Below are 7522 nucleotides of genomic sequence, written 5' to 3' on the forward strand. Positions count from 1 at the left end.
TGGAAAGTGGACAAATTAATTGCAATTCTCTGTTCCCTTTAATGAAATGTAAATGATTATTAAATTAATCTTTATACCCAAAGTTCTAAAGAATATTGTCTCTGCAGTATACTTAATATTAGTGGTTCTTATTGTAAGCTCTTGCCCATTCCAACATGATAGCAATGCCAATTTGTGAGCATAAATAAATTAGAGCCAATCATGAGATAAATAGTATAATGAATGTGACATAAAGACTGAGATGAAGCTTACTGATCATATCATTTAGCAACAGCTAATGAGGAGGCCATCATGTCAATTTGTCCCTCAAATTATATAATTCAACTGAAGGATCTTAAACAAATCAAAAGCTTTAATGATTATCTGAAGAAGAACACAGCCATGTCAGAATGCTTAGCTTATCTTAAGAACTGTGGTTTGAGAAAGAAAAGTGACCCTGGAGTTGTAAATGTTGGTGACAAAATAATATCATGACAAGCTAGTTTGAGAGCTTAAAGGAAATCTGGAATAATGTGAATTCAATTTATCTTTTTGTTCCATAATCATGAATCTCTGTAGGTGATATTTTGGCATATATATAGTATTTATAAGATTATCCTTGTTAAAATCTTGGCTACACAATGTTATTGAGTAGTTTCTGTAAATATTCTGCCAAGCTTAGTAACTATGAGATATCCTTAAACATTTTCAGGAGAAGAATTATGTATTCTCTCCTCTCACTTGATACACCAAGATCAAAAGCATGTTTATTTATACGTGCCTTTAAAGTTATTAAAACTTAGAAAGTAAATCAAGTACATATTTAAAAAGTTTTTCATCTATATCACAGAAAAATACTGTGGTTTTATGTTGCTATTAATTGTTAATGATAGAGAAATTGGTATTGCAATATATACTCTGAATTAGCATAAGCACAGAAATAATCTTTATAAAAGGCCATGGGAGTAAGTTTAAATTTTCATTACATTTATACTGATTATATCCATGGAATTCATATTTTACACTTTTGAAAAATAAACAAGTAGCAGTAAACATTTAAGCTTTTAGACCTTAGAATATTCAGTGTACCTTTTGCATCTCTATTTTAGCAATAATGATCTGTAGTAGGTAGATAGATAGGCATGAGCGGGACAGGAGGGAGCTCTCCTCCAACCCACTAGAAATGTCGGGTTATGGTTCAGCAATTATCGTAAAAGTGATAATTTGGCAGCCATGGAGAGACAATCTCCTGATAGTCCACACCTGTTAGCATTAAAAGTGTTAACTGAATGCAGACCCCAGGGAGAGGCAGCTTCTTGGGCATGCGTGTTAACAGACAAAATGGCCAAGCATGACATTCCAGGGGCACACGCCACCGTAAAAGGGAAAAAAGCCTCAGATGGGCATGCGTATAACTCCCTAAATACACTGTCCTGCTCATTTTCCAAGGATAAGGAGAGCACCTGCATACAGAAAGCCCACCATAAGGGAAGAATCATGGGAAAGAGGAGAACCTATAAAGTCCTGGGATCAAAATTAAAGGCCCTTTTTTCTCTCTTTGGCCTTCAGGCACCCACTTGGATCTCTTACAATCGTTTTTTTCCTTTTTTTTCCTGTTCTATTTCCACTCCTGCTCTGAAACTTGCCTCGGTCTCTTTTTCTGCTTTATGCCCCTCTGTTGAATTCTTTCGTCTGAGGAAGCAAGGACGAAAGTTGCTATGTACCTGGTAGGGATACGCTGCCAGTAACTTGAATCTCTGTCACCGGTAGCAAGTCTACTACACAAACAGAATGGGTGAATTTATGTGTCCGTTTACCTAAAATAAATTTAAGATGCCCAGTTATACCTAACTGATGTTAAATTATATCTCGATTAAAATATTTTTATGGAATTAACATTCAGACCTATTTGTGTTGATGGAAATAATTTATTTTTGAAATTCTAAAATAAAAAGAAAATTAATATCTTCTTTTTGAACTATAATTTCAGGTATTTTTAAAACTAGTTTAACGATATATTTATTCTGGAGGTTAATTGCTTTCCAAATGTAATGTAGAGGGTTTTATAAAATGATGAATAAAAGTTGCATATACTTATGATATACGACATAATGTTTTGAAACATGTACACATTGTGAAATGGCTACAACAAGCTAATTAACACATGCATCACCTCACATATTTATCTGTGGTATGAACACTTAAAATCTACTCTTAGCAATTTTCTGGTACATAGTACATTGTTATTAATGATTTCACCATGCTCCCCAATAGATCTGATTGTTTTCTTTCTTGTCTAACTGAAATGTTATATCCTTTGGCCAACATTTCCACAATCTCCACACCTAACGATAGTGCCACCAGCCCCTGGGAATCATCCTTCTGCTCTCTGCTTCAAGTTTGACTTTCTGAGATTCCACATAAAGGTTTGATCATGCAGTTTTTGTCTTTTTGTGCTTGGTTTATTTTACTTAACAGTGTCCACCAAGTTTGTCAATGTTGTCACAAATAACAGGATTTTCTACTTTTTCACACATGGGAGCTTTAAGCATAAGATTCTCTTCAAATGTATACTGTAAACACTGAGGTTTATAGCAATAAAATATTGAAAATTCTGTAGCTCTTTTATAGAGAATAAATGCTATGTTTGTATTTAGTCACATATTCTGCATTTTCATTTTGGTACTTTTCAACGTATTTTTAGAAGGAAAAAGAAAGGGCATATATACATTTTAAACTGCATTTTTCTATAAATGTCTCTCCTCTAGAAATGTGGTTATGATACAAAACAAAATGACATGTAGAAGAAAACAATATTGATCATAGAATGAGCTTCAAAAAAATACTAATATTAAAATAGAAAATATAAAAAGAGGAACAAATGGTAATATGAATCTAAGAATATTAAAAGAGTCAAACTGGGCAAATCAAAAAAGATAAATCAGAATTGATCAGCATTTTATAATTAATAGATGCTATTTTCAAAAGAGTAGAAATAGTGGTTGAAAATATACTTAACTTTCATTGAACATTGCAACATGTTGCATGAACGGAAACTATCATTTTTCCTAAGAAAATAAAACATTAAAAGCAGTAATATATATTCATATATATTATACATGATGAACCTGCATTACATTATGTGGGCATTATATTTGGGTATATTTGTGTGTATGTGTGTATCTGGGGGTGTCTGTTTATGAATGAATATGTGGAGAGAGTGACAATTAGTAGCTATTATCTCAATATACTGAACTAGGTAGAAGAGAAAGCTAATGTTTAAAACCCACTTCATAAAAGTACTTTACCCTATTTACATAAGTTCTTCTGCAAATTTCACTGGTAAGTTTTCCCTGAAACATTACTGAAAAGGGCCACTATAGAATTCTAAGTAAAGTTCAGTTTTTTTTTAATTTCCTGATTCAAAATCCATTAATTTCCTTTTTACTCTGTGGGTTCTGCTGACCTTTATAATAATGTGAAAAGTATACCAATAATGAAGAGTAAAGTTAAAAATGAGGTTCAAGCCTAGAAAGAAATTCAACCATAATTTTTCTCAAGTAAAACCAATGCCTAGGATTTAGATGCCAATTAAAGGCTTTTAAGTGATAGTGTAACTCATCTCAATGAAAATACATTTGCATTGAGTGTTTTTTTAATCACTTTGACATTAATTAAATTCAAATAAATCTTTAAACAAAAATTTATGTGTCTTTTATTTACTTGTTTTTATTTACTTATGCAATTCACATTAACATAATATTTTAAAAATATTTTAAAAAATATTTTTAGCAACCATATATAAGTGAGGAAACTAAGAACCAAGAAAATCTAATGTATGTCCTAATGATTTCACAATGATATGACAATCAATCCTTAAATCACTATCTTAAATCACTCAATCACTTTTCCCAAGGATGATGATTCCTAAGCTTTTGGTTTTCATCATTACACTTTGTGTTTTATTGTGATTTATCTCTGTCTGAATGCAACTCATCCACCTAAAGTTAACATATGCAAATTAAAGAGATTTAATTGCTGAATTCAAAAATCACAATAGAACTTAAATGGAAACTTACTGATAATAGGTTAACATTTAAAAACTAGCTTCTATGTGTTAGGTCTATTTATACATTATATTTTAATCATCACAATTATATTAAGTATTTTATTATTTTCCAAAGGAAGAGATGGAGGCTCAGAAAAAAAAAATTACCTAAGGTCACACAAACAGTAGGTAATAGAAAGAGTCAAATTCATGTCTATATGACCTCAAAATCTTTTCTTTGAAGTAAACCATAATAGTAGCTAAAACATTATAGTAATATGATATTCCATCAATCAGACTTGTTGCAAAACTGTATTTGATTAAAAGAGAAGTTGAACGGAAAAATTTCACACAAAATAGCCACTCTTAATGTTGGATCTAAATGATGAAACTCACTTTTGCTTTCTTATGTGTGAACTATTTAGAACCATTGCCTAAAAATAAATGTATCCTTAAAATGGAAACATAATTTTAAAAATATTCCTTAAAAACCTACATGTAGGTAGTAATTACATATTATAAGTCCAAACTCCTGCTATTTTCTTGAAAATAAGAATTTTCTTAAATTTCTCCAGCCTTATGAACAAGTCTATTTTTTCAGTCATGGTCTGCGGAATTTAGTGTTATAGATGCTATTATTTCAACTTTATCCTTAAATATTTTATTCACTGTGGTAAGGAAATAAATTTTACTGCATATGCAGTAGCTGATCACTAATGAAAATTAACGTTTAAAAAATAATCTCGAATTCACCTCTGTTGTATAGCTGCTTTAGAATAATTTAACAAATTATTTTAGGAAAGGAATGTGAGTTTGCCTGTAACTAGATTTGACCTCTTTACCAAATTACAGACTACTTTCAAATTTGTTGACTTCATGGGAGTCCACTTTATTATCACATTGGATGAACTATTATGAGACCTACTGCTGAGAACCACAGTAGACTACATTTGGATCTGTAAGTTGTACCAGGAACATCATGCTACTTATCTTAAAGTTATCTTAGATCAGGGAGAAGAAATTGCAATGTGCACTGAGGGTTTGGTGAAGCTAATTTTTCCATCCTTTATTAATTTCAGTAGGTAATTGTTTATGTTTTATTATAGAAGTCCTTGAAAACATGTTTTGCAAATTTAAATTGGGTCATCTAAAAATTTATTAATGTTTGTTTTTTTAAATTTTTTATTTTTAATAAGCCAATCAGTCAGAGTATAGATAATCATGTATAAGAGCACAAACTCAAGTGTTTTCCTCAGTTCAGAAATTGGGATCCACCACATTTAATTTAATAGACCTGGCAACTTAAATGGTCTCCTTATGCCTATATATGTGAATTTTGTTTTTAAATCTTGGAAGTCTGGAAGTTCCAGACATTAAAAAAATCTGCATATAGGTAATAATATAAATAATTACTACCTACATATAAGTAATATTTTTTTTAAAAATAGTATAATGATAGAACAGACTTCCAAGAACTGTTAAGACAACTAGCTTATATTCCATATGTAAATTATTTAATTATATGACTTACCAAAAACTGGTATTTGTAGTAATGGGTGGTATAATTATTATGTAAATTATTTAACTTGAGAGATAGTTAATATTACTGTCAGATTCATTGGAAGTTTAAGAATTATTTGTGCATGCATTTTCTATGAGTCAGAAAATAGTGCTAAACCAATTGGATTAAAAGCAAATAAGATTCAATATCTAGCTTTTTAAAAATCAAATTTTCATAGTTAAAACAGAAAGTAACTGAAAAATTACAATAAAGTTTATATATATTTTGAAGGAAGTAAGTTTAAAGTACTATGTGGACACATAACAAGATAGCTACACTCCAACTTGTATGGACAGATTAAAGAAGTCTGTAACTCCCTATAGAAGATAATCATTGAGTTGAATCCTGAAAAAAGTGTAAGAGATAGGCAAACAATTGATAAACAGCAAAAGCATGCTGAATATAATCAGGGGCCCTCTAAAACCTTAAGAAAGGGACAATGATGTGAGCATTAAGAAACATAAAGCAATTTCAATTCCGTTGTGTAATTTAGGAAGTGACAAGAAACTAGCCTGGATTGTAAAATTAAGCACTAAATTAAGGAATCTGGGGATATTTTATCTTTGGAGATTGATATTTACACCAGTAACTTAAAGAATATTTAGATTAAAAAAAGACATAACCAGAACTATTTCATAGAAATATTTTTAACCTCACTTTAAATAATAGATTAAAATGAGAGAAAACAAGAGCAGGCAGCCATTAAGACATTGTAAGAAATATGGAAGAAAAAGATGGATGGGCTGAACCTGTAAAATGGTTGATGGATTGTTGGTAATATGAATAGTAATATTAGACTTAAAATGGACTTAAAAATGTTATTAGTTCTAAATAGTAATAATATTCAGATACGTAAACTGATGTCAAAAGCATTGAGGGATTTCACCAGTCACATATCTAATGTTTCTCCCAGGATCTCAGAAGGGGTAAAGACAGGAGTTTTCTTCCCTGTGATATTCAATGCCATCATTCAAGAAGACCAGTCAACTTGAATTCTAAAACTGAGACAGACTTTCTTGACTCTTTATTGGTGCTTGTCAGGGAGAATCACAAAGGAGTACTTTTAGAAGGGCTACCCTGCCTATTGGTGTGTAGACCTTAGAGAGCACCATAATTCTAATGAACCCTGAAGACTGAAGAGGAACTAAGCTTGTGTACCGAATTGCTGCTAGTTCATATATTTGAAACTAAGCTGCTTCTCCTTGGCTTGTGTCCAAGGAAATAGAGGTGGCTAAGGTCAGAATTTGAAAAGCTATTTCATGCAGACACAGAAGAGTAAAAATAATGTATTATCTATCATTGTTTATTGACTACTGCCTCAAAAAGCCCAGCCTGATATGTTTAAATAATAGAAAATGGTATTTATTTTAATATTTGAAATTAACAATGAAAATTATACAATGACACCACAGAATTCAAAGCCAATACATTAATTCAGAAAAAAATATGGTTATATAACTGTAGAAGAAACGTAATGATCAGCTGAGTAAGGTGGTCTTAATTCATCAGTAATTATTATAAGAAAATCATTAAATAAAGAAGTTGCCATTATCTCTGGTAGGGAAACAATTAGACTGAGAGCACCCAAGCTCATCCCACTCATGAATCTACAGTACCATTCACATCCTCACTCTTTCCTGAGTCAATGGAACCTTGATAGAAGAGAACTATTTTTTGATACTGACTGAAATTTGAGTTGCTGCAGTTTCTTATTATAAGGGGGTAGAATTTATTTGTGTGTGTGTCTGTGTGTGTGTGTGTTGTGTGTGAAAAAAATAGAGGATGGAAGTCTGTTTATAGGGCCTAAAATAAGCTGCTACATAGAAAGGTATGTGGGATTGAGAACTGAGTTTATGTGAAGAGAGGGTTTCTATATGAGATATTTTCCTTTAGAAAGTTCAAGTCCTCAATTCCTTTTAACCTGGAACAGAACT

Source organism: Pan troglodytes, chromosome 3, assembly GCF_028858775.2.
Source record: "Pan troglodytes isolate AG18354 chromosome 3, NHGRI_mPanTro3-v2.0_pri, whole genome shotgun sequence".
Lineage (NCBI taxonomy): Eukaryota > Metazoa > Chordata > Mammalia > Primates > Hominidae > Pan > Pan troglodytes.